This window comes from Ambystoma mexicanum, chromosome 5q, assembly GCF_040938575.1.
Source record: "Ambystoma mexicanum isolate Mex_15411 chromosome 5q, UKY_AmexF1_1, whole genome shotgun sequence".
Lineage (NCBI taxonomy): Eukaryota > Metazoa > Chordata > Amphibia > Caudata > Ambystomatidae > Ambystoma > Ambystoma mexicanum.
The window spans coordinates 526,148,451-526,161,516 of NC_090933.1; the positions used below are offsets into that span (position 1 = coordinate 526,148,451).

At 50.8% G+C, this 13,066-nt stretch overlaps 1 protein-coding gene across 2 annotated transcripts in view; it reads left to right on the plus strand.

Moving 5' to 3' along the window:
• Positions 1-13,066, plus strand: part of MCM4 (minichromosome maintenance complex component 4) — a 115,462-nt gene that overhangs the window by 67,437 nt on the left and 34,959 nt on the right. The window lies entirely within an intron of this gene.

Consider the following 13,066-nt stretch of genomic DNA (forward strand, 5'->3'; position numbering starts at 1 on the left):
AAGGTAGATGTACTCCAACCTACACAGTACTTGAGACTCGAAGAAATGGTTCCAGCTGGATGCCTTCCTGTTGCAGGGTAGCAGACCCTTGTTCCTGGTCCTTGGTCGTGGTGATGAAATGGAGGACGTCTGATGGGCTACTGCTGCAACACTGGAGAGGGGCTCTGCAGCAATGGATTCTCCTTGCCTTGATTCAGCACCCTTTTGTGATTATTATTTTTGTTGCTTTTTTTTCTTCTCCTCGCCAAAGAACTAGCAGCTCTGGTTGGAAGTTAGTTGATCCCTCGGTCCTGGACTCTGGTGGGAGGTCTCTGGATGAAGATTATCTGCTTCTGTGGGGTCCTCTGGATGCCCCCGAAGTTTTGGCCGGATTCGCACTTCCGAAGACAATGGACTCAATGATGGTCAAAGGGTCCCTGGGCATTTGGATTCTGCATCCTTGGAAAGTCACAGCAAGTCGGGGATCGCGCCAAAAGGAAGCTTGTCTTAAGGCTAGTTGGTCCCATCAGCCCATGGGAGGAAATCGTTTTCCCATTCGAAACGAAAAGGGACACAGCTGCATGGCTTCACCGGGCACTTCGCGGTCCACGAGGTTGCTGCTGGCCTTTCTTCACGTTTTCGTCAGTTCTTGTCCTCCAGTGGTCGACTCTGCCTCTAGTCCCAAAAACCTCACCTTTTTAAGCAAGTTCCCAATCATTGACAGTACTAGGGCTGCCAGCCAGCCAATCAGAACTTGCTTCACTCGGGCACACCTAGAGACAAAGGACAGGGATGTTTCCGGACCCTCCCTCAATTCCTGCCTTTGTAGACCAAATGGAGCCTGGGCGAGCTTCAGGGCTGAAGCCCGCCAAAGACAAAATGCACAAAGGACTCCAACCTGATTCAAAATGAGTAAAAAGCCCAGAAAGAACGGACAAGAAATGGTGAGAAAGGACTGGGGCCTTTTTGGGAAAAATGGTCACCTTTAGGTGCTGTACTGCAGCTGAGGAATCGGCCTGCAGATACATGGCACAAAGGTAGCAAACGAGAAACCACTGCCACTAACTATTCAAGTTAGTTAGTGTAACAGGTTGCATGAAAAGTGGGATCAGGAGTTACTATGTCACCCCCAGCACTCAACGTATGGTGGTGTCTGCTGGACTCACAAACGAAAAGCTAAGTAAGATAAAAGGTAATCTTAATTTCTGATGTTTGTTAATCTGCTTAGAATCACATGCTGTGCATAGGTCCGACATCCAGTGGTCACTGCGGAGTATTGCATTTTGTTTTTCGTAGTCGAAAAGGGGATGTCGACAAGGCGTATCTGTAACACTATCCCTATGGTGACTTTCGTTGTACCCACAATCCCTCACGCGTCGAGGTCCCTCCGATTATTTTTTTCCGCCCAGCTACTGGTCGCCTTTATGCGGAGCTCCTAGAGAGACATTGCAAAATAGTTTCTTCGACCTTTGGTCGTTTGTCATTAATATCAATAACGTAGATCCCTCCCTCGACGCAGAGCTGTTTCTCCGCCGAGCAAGATCTTCGACGCAAGGACGAGCAGGGGGGGATCCTTCGGCGCTGCCGAACACGTGGCCTGGCCTCGCCGGCCTTGCACAGTAGGGAGAGTGGGGTTTTGTGGTCTTTCTTTCTTCTCTTTAAGAATGCCTTTCTCTTTCCCCTCCCTCTCTTTCGAGGTCGTAGTCACACTTCTTGCCCTCAGCTATGGAGAGGACGCCATTTAGGTTTTGCCCGCTTTGCAAGGGTAAATATACCTGGAAGGATAAGCACAAACGGTGCAACCGTTGCTTACCCCTCGATCATCAGGAGGACGGCTGTGCGGCCTGTAAATTACTAAAGCCCAAAACTCTAAAAGACCGCAGGGTCAAAAGGTGGGTGGCCTACGCCATGTCTAGGCCTGACTCCTCGCCCGCTGCCGCCGAGTGTGACAAGGACAGTGACTACACGGCCCCCATAACGAAGGCTGTAGACCTCTCAAAGGAGCGTTCACGCTCCTCGTCGTCCGTCCCCGACAAGCCCGGCTCATGCCCAGTTTATGGGGATGAACACCCCGGCGACAAGGACGCACACGGAAAAACACCAAAGCACATACCCCCGGCACGCATTCGTCGAAGACGAAGGCAGCCATAGCGCCAATGGGGACGCCGGGCCCACCGGCGTCTTCCGCCGACCGTAAGGGTCGTCAGCCCTCCCCGCCTCCGCGACAGGCAACTGGGCATTCTAAAAATAAGGGCGCTAACACCAAAACCTCCGGCGACGCGCATCGTAAGAGCACTCGCGTTGCCAGCAAGGACTCGACGAGCAAAGGCTCGACGTTACATAGCGCGACGGATCCCTCGGAAGAGAGAATGATCGCCGAAGCCTCGCGCGCATAGCGTCTACGTACGGTTGCCAGAGACGTACAGCGAGTGAGACGCCGAAAACCGAGCACAAGGCCAAAGATACGCCGGAAAACAGATCAGGCCAGTTCCCGACACCGACAGAAGGACCTAGCCAGCGAGAAGGCTACTCAGAAGGCGAAGACTCACTTTCTTCGACGTTATGGGACAGAACCAGACAACTACAGGATGAAGAAACTCTTTTTTTTTTTTTTCATTCCCACACCGTCCTGGCCGACCTCAGTGGACCTTTGAAAAGTTCCAGACCTGTATGGATAAACTAGACAGGTTCATGTCCATCCCAGAAGACAGGGCACCCAAGAGACCAAGGGAGGCACCCCTGGAGATTCCAAGGGCTGAATACCAGAAGTTTTATAACCCCATACAGGAGGACATATACTCTTCAAATCTCACTGAGGAAGACCCCTTCTTCCAGGAGGAAGATGAGTTCACCTATGTTGAAGACCAACAAGAAGAGGAAGGTTTTCACGAGGACACTAACCTAGGTGAGGAGGGATTCCAGGAGGACACAGGCGAGGGCGACCCAAATCCCTGGCAGTCAGCAGCTAGGTCGACAGACACAGGCAGTAGCAGTATAGTCATCAGGTCTACTGAAACTACACCAGTCAGGAACCCTTCGCCTGTCGATGATCAACCCACTTTCAATGCACTGCTGAAGAAGGCAGCAGCACATTTTGAAATTGAAACTGGGGAGGTCACCCCATACACCGATTTTAGCCAAATTATCCCCATCCTCGTCTCAGTTAAGAGACGTATTAACCCTTCTCTTTCCACTCCTGCATTGGTGAGAGGGGTCAATCCGAGGATTGATAAACTTCTCTCCCTCTCAATCAGACCCATTCTATATTCAATCCCGGACTCCCTGGTCGTGACCAACACCAGGAAAAGGGCAGGAGTCCCACGATCTACCAGCGAGGCACCCCCAGATAAAGAGGGGAAGAAGCTGTATGCCCTAGCCAAGAGAATTACCACCTCTGCAGCATTCTCTACCAGAATTGCCAATAATAATACCCTATTGGCATGCTACGCTGATGCTCTATTGGCAAAGCTCAAACAGGACATCGAAGAAGTTCCCGAACCCCTAAGGACTCGTTGGCTGGCTACAATTAATGAGGGCTCTCTGGTCAACCAAAGCATCGTCAAGAATACCCTCGATGCAGCAGAGACGGCTGGCCGCACTTTGGTACAAAGAATTTTGCTGAAGCGTCGCGTCTGGCTTCGCAATTCCGGTTTTAAGGCGGAAACACAAGCGTCCCTTATTAGTAAGCCCATAGAGGAGCCCAACCTCTTTGGGAAAGCAGTGGATGACGCGCTGGAGAACACGAAGAAAGAATTTGACACAATCTAACAGGCAGGGATTTGGTAATGAGCGCTTTTTTTCGTGGACAACGCCAGCAACAAAACCAACAACCGTATTCTGCCAGCAACTACCAAGGTCATAGTGGCCAGTACAATCAGAGGGGTCAACGCCGTGGCAAAGGGAGAGGCTGGGGTTCCACCCCCAGAGGCTCCCAGGCCACCAACACCACCAAGTGATGCGAAGATTCGCGTCCCCTCCCATGCAACGCCGGTCGGGGGGCCGGTTAACATCCTTTCTTCCAGCATGGGAGGGAATAACATCAGACCGCTGGGTACTTTCCACCGTAGCCCGCGGCTACTGTATAGAGTTCAACAGTTCCCCAACATACAGACCCCCGAGGGGACGCTGCATGACACCAGAACACCTCGCCATCCTTCTCCAAGAAGTGGACCAACTGCTGGAAAAAAAGAGCCATAGAGGTTGTGCCTCTATCTCAGGTAACGGAAGGTATTTATTCAGTTTACTTCCTTGTACCCAAAAAGGATCTAACCATGCGCCCTGTATTAGATCTGCGCCCAGCGAACAAGTTTGTCAAACCCCAAAAGTTTCGTATGGTGACGTATCACAGGGAGATTACATGACAACACTGGACATGAAAGATGCATACTTTCATATTTTAATGTTGCCAGCGCACAGAAAATACCTCCGGTTTATGATAGAGGGCAAACACTACCAGTTCAGAGTGCTACCCTTCGGCATAGCATCTGCACCAAGGGTATTCACGAAAGTACTGGCAGTGGCCCATCTGCGCAGATTATCCATCCCAGTATACCCTTACCTCGACGACTGGCTCATAACAGGGGATTCTTACGAGACATGCTTCTCAAACACCCAAAAGACTGTAGACCTTTTGTTCTAACTGGGCTCCTCCATCGAGAAGTCCACCTTAGACCCCGGCCAAGTCAAACAATTCTTAGGGGCTCTAATTCGAACAAAGGACGGCCTCGTCTTCCCCTCCGAGAGGGTCCAAAACATGCTGTTTCAGATCCCCAATATGTGGCAGCCGAGAGGTGACGGTGCGCAAAGCGATGCGCTTGCTAGGAATGATGGCGTTGTGTATTTATTTGGTACCTCACGTGCGCCTGCGACCGATGCAAGAGTGGCTCAACGGCCAATGGTGTCAGGCCAGCGGACAATGGGACGATCTAGTGGTGGTCTCGCAGGCCTTGGTTCTCTCGCTACGGTGGTGGACAAAGGAAAACCTGATAATAGGGAAACCCTTTGCCACACCCGCGGTGGAGGCCACTCTAACCACAGACGCATCCCTCACAGGATGGGGGGCTCACCTATCCCATCAGACTGCTCACGGAGTGTGGACTCCGAGCGTAGCATCCAAGCACATAAACCTACTGGAGCTACTGGCGGTGTTCAAAGCATTAAAAGCCTTCCAAGATCACCTACAAGGGAAGATAGTGATGGTCCTTACAGACAGCACCACAGCCATGTACTACATCAACAAGCAGGGGGGCACCCACTCTCCAGGACTGTCCAAGCTGTCCCAGAATATATGGAAGTGGGCTCTCAGACACATGTTCCTACTGTCACAACACGTACCAGGGGAACTCAATCTGCTAGCAGACGAACTCAGCAGAGACTTCCCCCTGCCCGAAGAGTACGAATGGCGATTGCACGAAGACATCGTCTTAGACGTCTTCACGCAATGGGGATTCCCCGAAATAGACCTGTTCGCAACTCTAGAGAACTCGCAATACCAAAGTTACTCCTCCAGGTACCCCCAGAACCAGTCCAAGGGGAACGGTCTGTCGATACAATGGTCAGGGAAATTTGTTTCTGATGTTTGTTAATCTGCTTAGAATCATATGCTGTGCATAGGTCCGACATCCAGTGGTCACTGCAGAGAATTGCATTTTGTTTTTCGTAGTCGAAAAGGGACGTCGACAAGGCGTGTCTGAAATACTATCCCTATAGTGACGTGCGTTGTACCCACAATCCCTCACGCGTCGAGGTCCCTCAGATTGTTTTTTTCCGCCCAGCTACTGGTCGCCTTTACGCGGAGCTCCTCGAGAGACATTGCAGATTCCATCTCCTCGACCTTTGGTCGTTTTCCTATTTAATATATAACAGATCGATCCCTCCCTCGACGCAGTTGTGAAGCTGTCTCTGCTGAGCAAGATCTTCGACGGAGGGGACAAGCGGAGGAGATCATTCGGCGTTGCCGAACACGTGGCCTGGCCTGGCCTCGCCTCGCAGGCCAAATACAGTAGGGAGAGTGGAGTCGTGGGACATCTCTGATTCTTTTCTGAGAATGCCTTTCCTTTTCCCCTTCCTTTCCCTTGGGGTCGTTATCACGATTTATTGCCTCGGCTATGGAGAGGACACCCTTTAGGTTTTGCCCACTTTGCAAGGGCAAGTTTACTTGGAAGGACAAGCATTCACGGTGTAACCGCTGCTTGCCCCTCGATCACAAAGAGGAGGGTTGCACGGCTTGTCGGCTTCTGAAGCCAAAGACTCTAAAAGACCGTAGGGTCAAGAGGTGGGCGGCCTACGCTATGTCGAAGGCCGATTCTTCACCCGCCGCTGCTACCACCGACAGTGACGAGGAACGTGATAACACGACCTCCGCTACGGAAGTCGTACACCCCTCTAAAGAGCGCTCGCGCGCTTCGTCGTCTGTCCCCGGCCCCGACGGGCTCGGCTCACGCCCTGCTTATGGGGATGAACACCCCAGCGACACTGACGCACACGATACCACACATAAGCACACAACCCATAGCTCTTCTTCGTCGAAGACGAAGAAAGCATCAGCGCCCAAGGAGACGCAGGTTCCACCGGCGGCCTCCTCGGACCGTTCAGGTTCGAAACCCCTCTCGCAACCGCAGCTGCGACCAGCGACTGGGCTTTCGGCAAATAAGGGCGCCGCCCCCAAACCATCGGCCGGCGCGCACCAGCAGAGAGCGCACGCCGCCGTAGAACGATCGACACCCGTAACGTCGAAACCACAGCCCTCTGCTGACAAACGAGTCGCAGAGAGCTTGGCGAGGATCGTTGTAGCCGACGCCCAGAAGCGTACGCCGAAAGACACGTCAAGCGCTACGCAGAGGTCAAAAGACACGCCGAAAAAGGCCGAAGAAAGACAGGGACTACCCCCTTCAGTCGGGGGGGGGGGGGGGGGACCCCAGCACACCGGAAGGCTTTTCGGAAGGCGACGGGACACTTTCCTCGACGTTATGGGAGAGGTCGAGCCGTTGTCAGCTAGATGACACTAATTTTCCTCCGCTAGACCGCTCAGGGGTACCCCATGAAACCATGGAAAGGCTCCATCTCTGCATGGAGAGAATGGAGAGGTTTATGAAGACCCAGAACCCTCCCACTCCCAAGAGAACAAGAGAAGGGCCTCAGGAGGACCCCAGGGCCAAATATCCGAGACTAGTCAATCCCCAGCAGGACACGGCCTCAGACTTCCATAATGTGTATGACCTCACTGGTGAGGAACAATACTTGGAGGAGGAGGATGAATTTGTGGACGATGAAGAGGGACAGAACCAGGAGGAAGGTCTGGAAGACAGCCCAGACATGGTAGGAGAAGGCTTCGGAGAAAATCCAGAAGGACCTGCTCATCCCTGGCAATCCCCATCAGTATATTCGGACACTGATGTCCTGAACCTAAATCCTCCTGACAATTCACCTGTTAGAAACACGTCTCCCATTGACGATCAGCCCACATTCAATGCCCTGTTGCGGAGAGCAGCAGCACATTTCGAACTGGACACTGGGGAGATCTCTCCTGAAATAGACTTTGTGGAAAGAGTAATTAAGGAGAAACCCCCAGTCAGCCAGACCATTCCCCTCCTCGCTTCAGTGAAGAGAAGAATCATCCCTTCGCTATCCACACCCGCACTAATCAGAGGAGTTAATCCAAGAATTGAAAAACTTTTCACTCCTTCACCCTCAGACCCACTGTACATCAGGGGACATTCCATTCCGGATTCCCTTGTAGTAACTAATACAAGGAAGAGGGCAGGGCTGCCGCTGTCCACCAGCGAGGCACCACCTGACAAGGAGGGCAAAAGGTTATATGCCCTTGCAAAGAGTCACATCCTCGGCTGCCTTTTCGGCAAGAATTGCGAACAACAATTCTTTGCTAGCTAGATACGCGGACACGCAGTGGGCCAAACTGCGCAAAGACGCCGAAGAAGCGCCGGAACCACTAGGTACACGCCTGCTATCAACTATTGGCGAAGGAACCCAGGTCAACCAGAGTATTGTAAAGAACTCTCTGGATGCTGCAGAGACAGCGGGACGTTCCCTGGTTCAGGGAATACTCCTAAAACGCCATGTATGGCTGCACAACTCAGGGTTCAAACCGGAGACACAGGCGTCTTTAATAAATAAACCTGTTGAAGACTCAAACCTCTTCGGGAAAGCGGTGGATGAGGCTCTGGAGTTCGATACTATCAAAACTCTTGACCAGATCTCGAAGCCCACTACCAGACGCGGCTATGGCAACAAATGCTTTTTTCGTGGCCAACGCCAACAGCAGAATCAGCAGCAACAGTACCCTGCCACCAATTACCAGACCAATAGTGGGCAGTACAGCCAAAGAGGCCAGCGCCGGGGCAAAGGGAGAGGTCGGGGGTCCACCCCTAGAGGCTCCCAAGCCCCCAACAACACCAAGTGACGCGAATATTCGCGTCCCCTCCCATGCAACACCGGTCGGGGGCCGGATAACATCCTTTCTTCCAGCATGGGAGGGAATAACGTCAGACCGCTGGGTACTTTCCACCGTAGCCCACGGATACTGCATCGAATTCAACAGTTCCCCAACATACAGACCCCCGAGGGGACGACGCATGACACCGGAACACCTTGCCATCCTTCTCCAAGAAGTACAACTACTGCTGGAAAAAGGAGCCATAGAGGTCGTGCCTCTATCTCGGGTAACTGAAGGTATTTATTCAGTGTACTTCCTTGTACCCAAAAAGGATCTAACCATGCGCCCTGTATTAGATCTGCGCCCAGCAAACAAGTTTATCAAACCCCTGAAGTTTCGTATGGTGACCTTACAGGAAGTGATCCCACTGCTATCACAGGGAGATTACATGACAACATTGGACATGAAAGATGCATACTTTCATAATTTAATGTTGCCAGCGCACAGAAGATACCTCAGGTTCATGATAGAGGGCAAACACTACCAGTTCAGAGTGCTACCCTTCGGCATAGCATCAGCACCAAGGGTATTCACGAAGGTACTGGCAGTGGCAGCGGCCCACCTGCACAGGTTGTCCATCCCAGTTTACCCTTACCTCGACGACTGGCTCATAACAGGGGATTCTTACGAAACATGCTTCTCCAATACCCAAGACTGTAGACCTTTTTGTTCCAGTTGGGCTTCTCCATCAACGAAAAGAAGTCCAGCCTAGACCCCAGCCAAATCAAACAATTCCTAGGGGCTCTAATTCAAACAAAGGACGGCCTAGTCTTCCACTCCAACGAGAGGGTCCAAAACATGCTGTTTCAGATCCCTCAATATGTGACCGGTCTAGAGGTGACGGTACGCAAAGCAATGCGCTTGCTAGGCATGATGGCGTTGTGTATTTATTTGGTACCTCACGCGCGCCTGCGCATGCGCCCTATGCAAGAGTGGCTCAACAGCCAGTGGTGTCAGGCCAGCGGACTATGGGACGATCTAGTGGTGGTCTCGCAGGCCTTGGTTCTCTCTCTACGGTGGACAAAGGAAAACCTGGAAAGAGGGAAACCCTTTGCCACACCCGCGGCGGAAGCCACTCTGACCACAGACGCATCCCTCACAGGATGGGGGGGGGGGCTCAATGGAGCTACTAGCTGTGTTCAAGGCGCTAAATGCCTTCCAGGAAGACCTACAAGGCAAGACTGTGTTGGTCCTTACAGACAGCACCACAGGCATGTACTACATCAACAAGCAGGGGGGCACCCACTCTCCAGGACTGTCCAAACTGGCCCAAAATATATGGAAGTGGGCTCTCAAACAAAACATGTTCCTACTGTCACAACATGTACCAGGGGAACTCAATCTGCTGGCAGACAAACTCAGCAGAGATTTCCCCCTGCCCATAGAGTACGAATGGCGACTGCACGAAGACATCGTCTTCAACGTCTTCACACAATGGGGATTCCCAGAAATAGACCTATTCGCAACCCTGGAGAACTCACAATGCCTAAGTTACGCCTCCAGGTACCCCCAGAACCAATCCAAGGGGAACGGTCTGTCGATGCAATGGTCAGGGAAATTTGTTTACGCTTTTCCCCCCGACTCCCCTTCTCAACAAGGTGGTACACAAGATGCACCAGGAACAAGTGACCATGATACTGGTGGCCCCAATGTGGGCCTGACAGCCATGGTTCGCTCACTTGATGGAGATGTCTCTATCTCCCCCAGTGAAACTCCCCTGCCCGTACAACATGCTGTCACAAGACAAGCGCAGGACTCTGCATCCATGCCCCCAGAACATGAACTTAGCAGCTTGGCTCCTGAGGTCATAGAATTCGGACATCTACAGCTCCCGCAGAGATGCATGGACATCCTCAGGGAAGGCAGAAAACCTAACATTCGCCACTGCTATTCTAGCAAGTGGAAGAGATTTGTTATCTGGTGCAGAGGGAAAAGCATCAACCCGATTGACTGCTCTCCCACACATATTGTTCTATACCTGACCCACTTATTGGATTCAGGTCTAGTGTTCAATTCCATTAAAGTCCACCTAGCGGCACTTTCTGCATACACCACTTCCCAACTCAAGGTGTCGTGGTGGAAGATCCCTGTTATAAAGGCCTTCATGGAGGGAATAAAGAGAATACACCCCCTGATAGCTGACACAGCTCCCGGATGGGACCTTAACGTGGTACTTACCAGACTCATGGGCTCACCTTTCGAACCCATACACAAAGCATCTCTTAAAGACCTCGAAATTAATCTCGAAATTCCACGTAAACCAGTCTATAGAACTGCCTACGTTCTTTCAAAATCCTTCCAACTTGGGAGAAAAAACTCTGCACACACTAGATGTGTGCAGAGCGGTCATATTCTACATGGAAAGAACCAGACCACTGAGGAAGACTAATCAGTTCTTCGTCTCGGTGGCAGCAGGAAGAGAAGGGGATGCAGTTTCAAAGTCCACTATTTCTAGATGGATTGTTCAATGCATTACTCTTGCTAAGAGAGAACTGCCCTTTAAGCCAAGAGCACACTCTACTCGAGGCACGGGGGCGTCCATAGCATTCATTGCAAATGTTCCCCTTGAGTCCATCTGCAAAGCGGCTACCTGGAGTTCTGTGCACACCTTTACAAAACACTACTGTCTAGATGCACACTCGAGATCTGACTCCCAGGTGGGACAGGCAGTATTAAGACATCTTTTCTCTACTGTTCCTTCTCATAACCCACCACCAACTCCGGGTACTGCTCGCTAGTCTATGCACAGCATGTGATTCTAAGCAGATTAACAAACATCAGAAGACAATGCATTACTTACCGTAAAAGCATTTCTGATGGTTGTATCTGCTTAGATTCACATGCGCCCACCCTTCCTCCCCGCTCGGATGGAAGGAACATAGACTTCCTTTTATATCTCTTTTCTGTACTCCCTCACGTCTAGAAGGCTCCCTCAGGGCAGAAAAATACAAACAGAGGGACCTCGACGCATGAGGGATTGTGGGTACAACGCACGTCACTATAGGGATAGTATTTCAGACACGCCTTGTCGACGTCCCTTTTCAACTACGAAAAACAAAATGCAATACTCCGCAGTGACCACTGGATGTTGGACCTATGCACAGCATGTGAATCTAAGCAGATACAACCATCAGAAATGCTTTTACGGTAAGTAATGCATTGTCTTACGCCTTTCCCCCCTGACTCCCCTTCTCAACAAAGTTGTGCACAAGATGCACCAGGAACAAGTTACCATGATACTAGTGGCCCCGATGTGGGCCCGGCAGCCATGGTTCGCTCACTTGATGGAGATGTCCCTATCTCCCCCAGTGAAACTTCCCTGCCCATACAACATGTGTTGGGTGTCCTGACCCACGTTTGAGCTATCATGCTGCAACATTTGGTGCTGTGGGCTTAGAAAATCCAAGATGGCCAAAAAGCCCACATGTACGCCAGAATAGGAAAACTGTGCAGTACTGGCATGGAAAACATCATGATGGCCAGAACTTCCCAGAAAATGCACAGGGAAATGCATGAAGAATAGGCTGCCACCCATTTTTGCCTATGTTGTGAGCACAGGAGGGCACTGCCTAAAACCACCATTGGGCTACCCACACAGTAGCCTGAAACCATTGGGAATGGCAGTGCTGATTGCCAAAAGCAACCTAGATCTGTGGGGAATTAATTTTCTTAAATCCCAAAAATGGTTGCATTACCAGTACTCACCACTATCAGAAAGCCGGCGTTTTAAAACCACCAGACTTTTGTGTAAAACTGAACAAATGAAACAAAACCAGACCAAGGAAAGACTTGCTAAGAGGTGGATACAATGTAAAACTATACTCTGAAATGACTTGAAGTAAGTAATTATTGAATGTGTATGTAAAAATCGTAATAGACTTAAACTGGGGGACAAAAAATGACATTTAGCTGAAACCTGGCTTAATGAAACTGAATTCTGCCTGACATCTACCCCCACAGGAGTTAAAACCTGCTCAGCCACTCTTCCCCTTGCCAAAAGGAGTTGTCACCTCTCTGATTAGATTAGGGGTGGAGCAGCTACAGGGAGTTGAACAAAGGCCTGTCCTGGGCCCAGGCAGATGGTTTATTGGGGGGGATCGTAAATGGCTTCCTTTTGAACAAAGCCCTTCCTTGACTCAGGCAGATGGTTTATAGGGGAGGTCGTAAAGTGGCTTCCTCTTGGCAGAAACGGGGAGGGGCAGCCCCTCTGAGGACAGGCTGAGCTTAAAGAAAGTGGATAGACTGGTTTCTCCACCATGTGACCTGGGAAGACACACCCCTGTTGGCCAGAATATGATTTTAAGAAAGATGTATAACTCATGGTGCGGACTTGTCAAAATTATCTAAATGATACCATAATTCTTGTGATTTTTCTGCCCACATTTTAAGGTTTTCGGACCCGGTGGTATGATCTGGGGGGTTGCTAGCGGGAAATAGGGTTTCACTCCAAATGTCTGCATGTTAAAAATCTGACACTTCATCAATTAATGTCCATACTCCTTGCGCACATGTGTATAAATTTGGGTAAATGTCCGATATTGCAAAACCAGTTAACAAGTGAAAAATGTTGCCATTTCTGAATGCAAGCCCCCAGGAAGAGCAGAGTTTGAACAGAGTATACCTCATGTGATATGT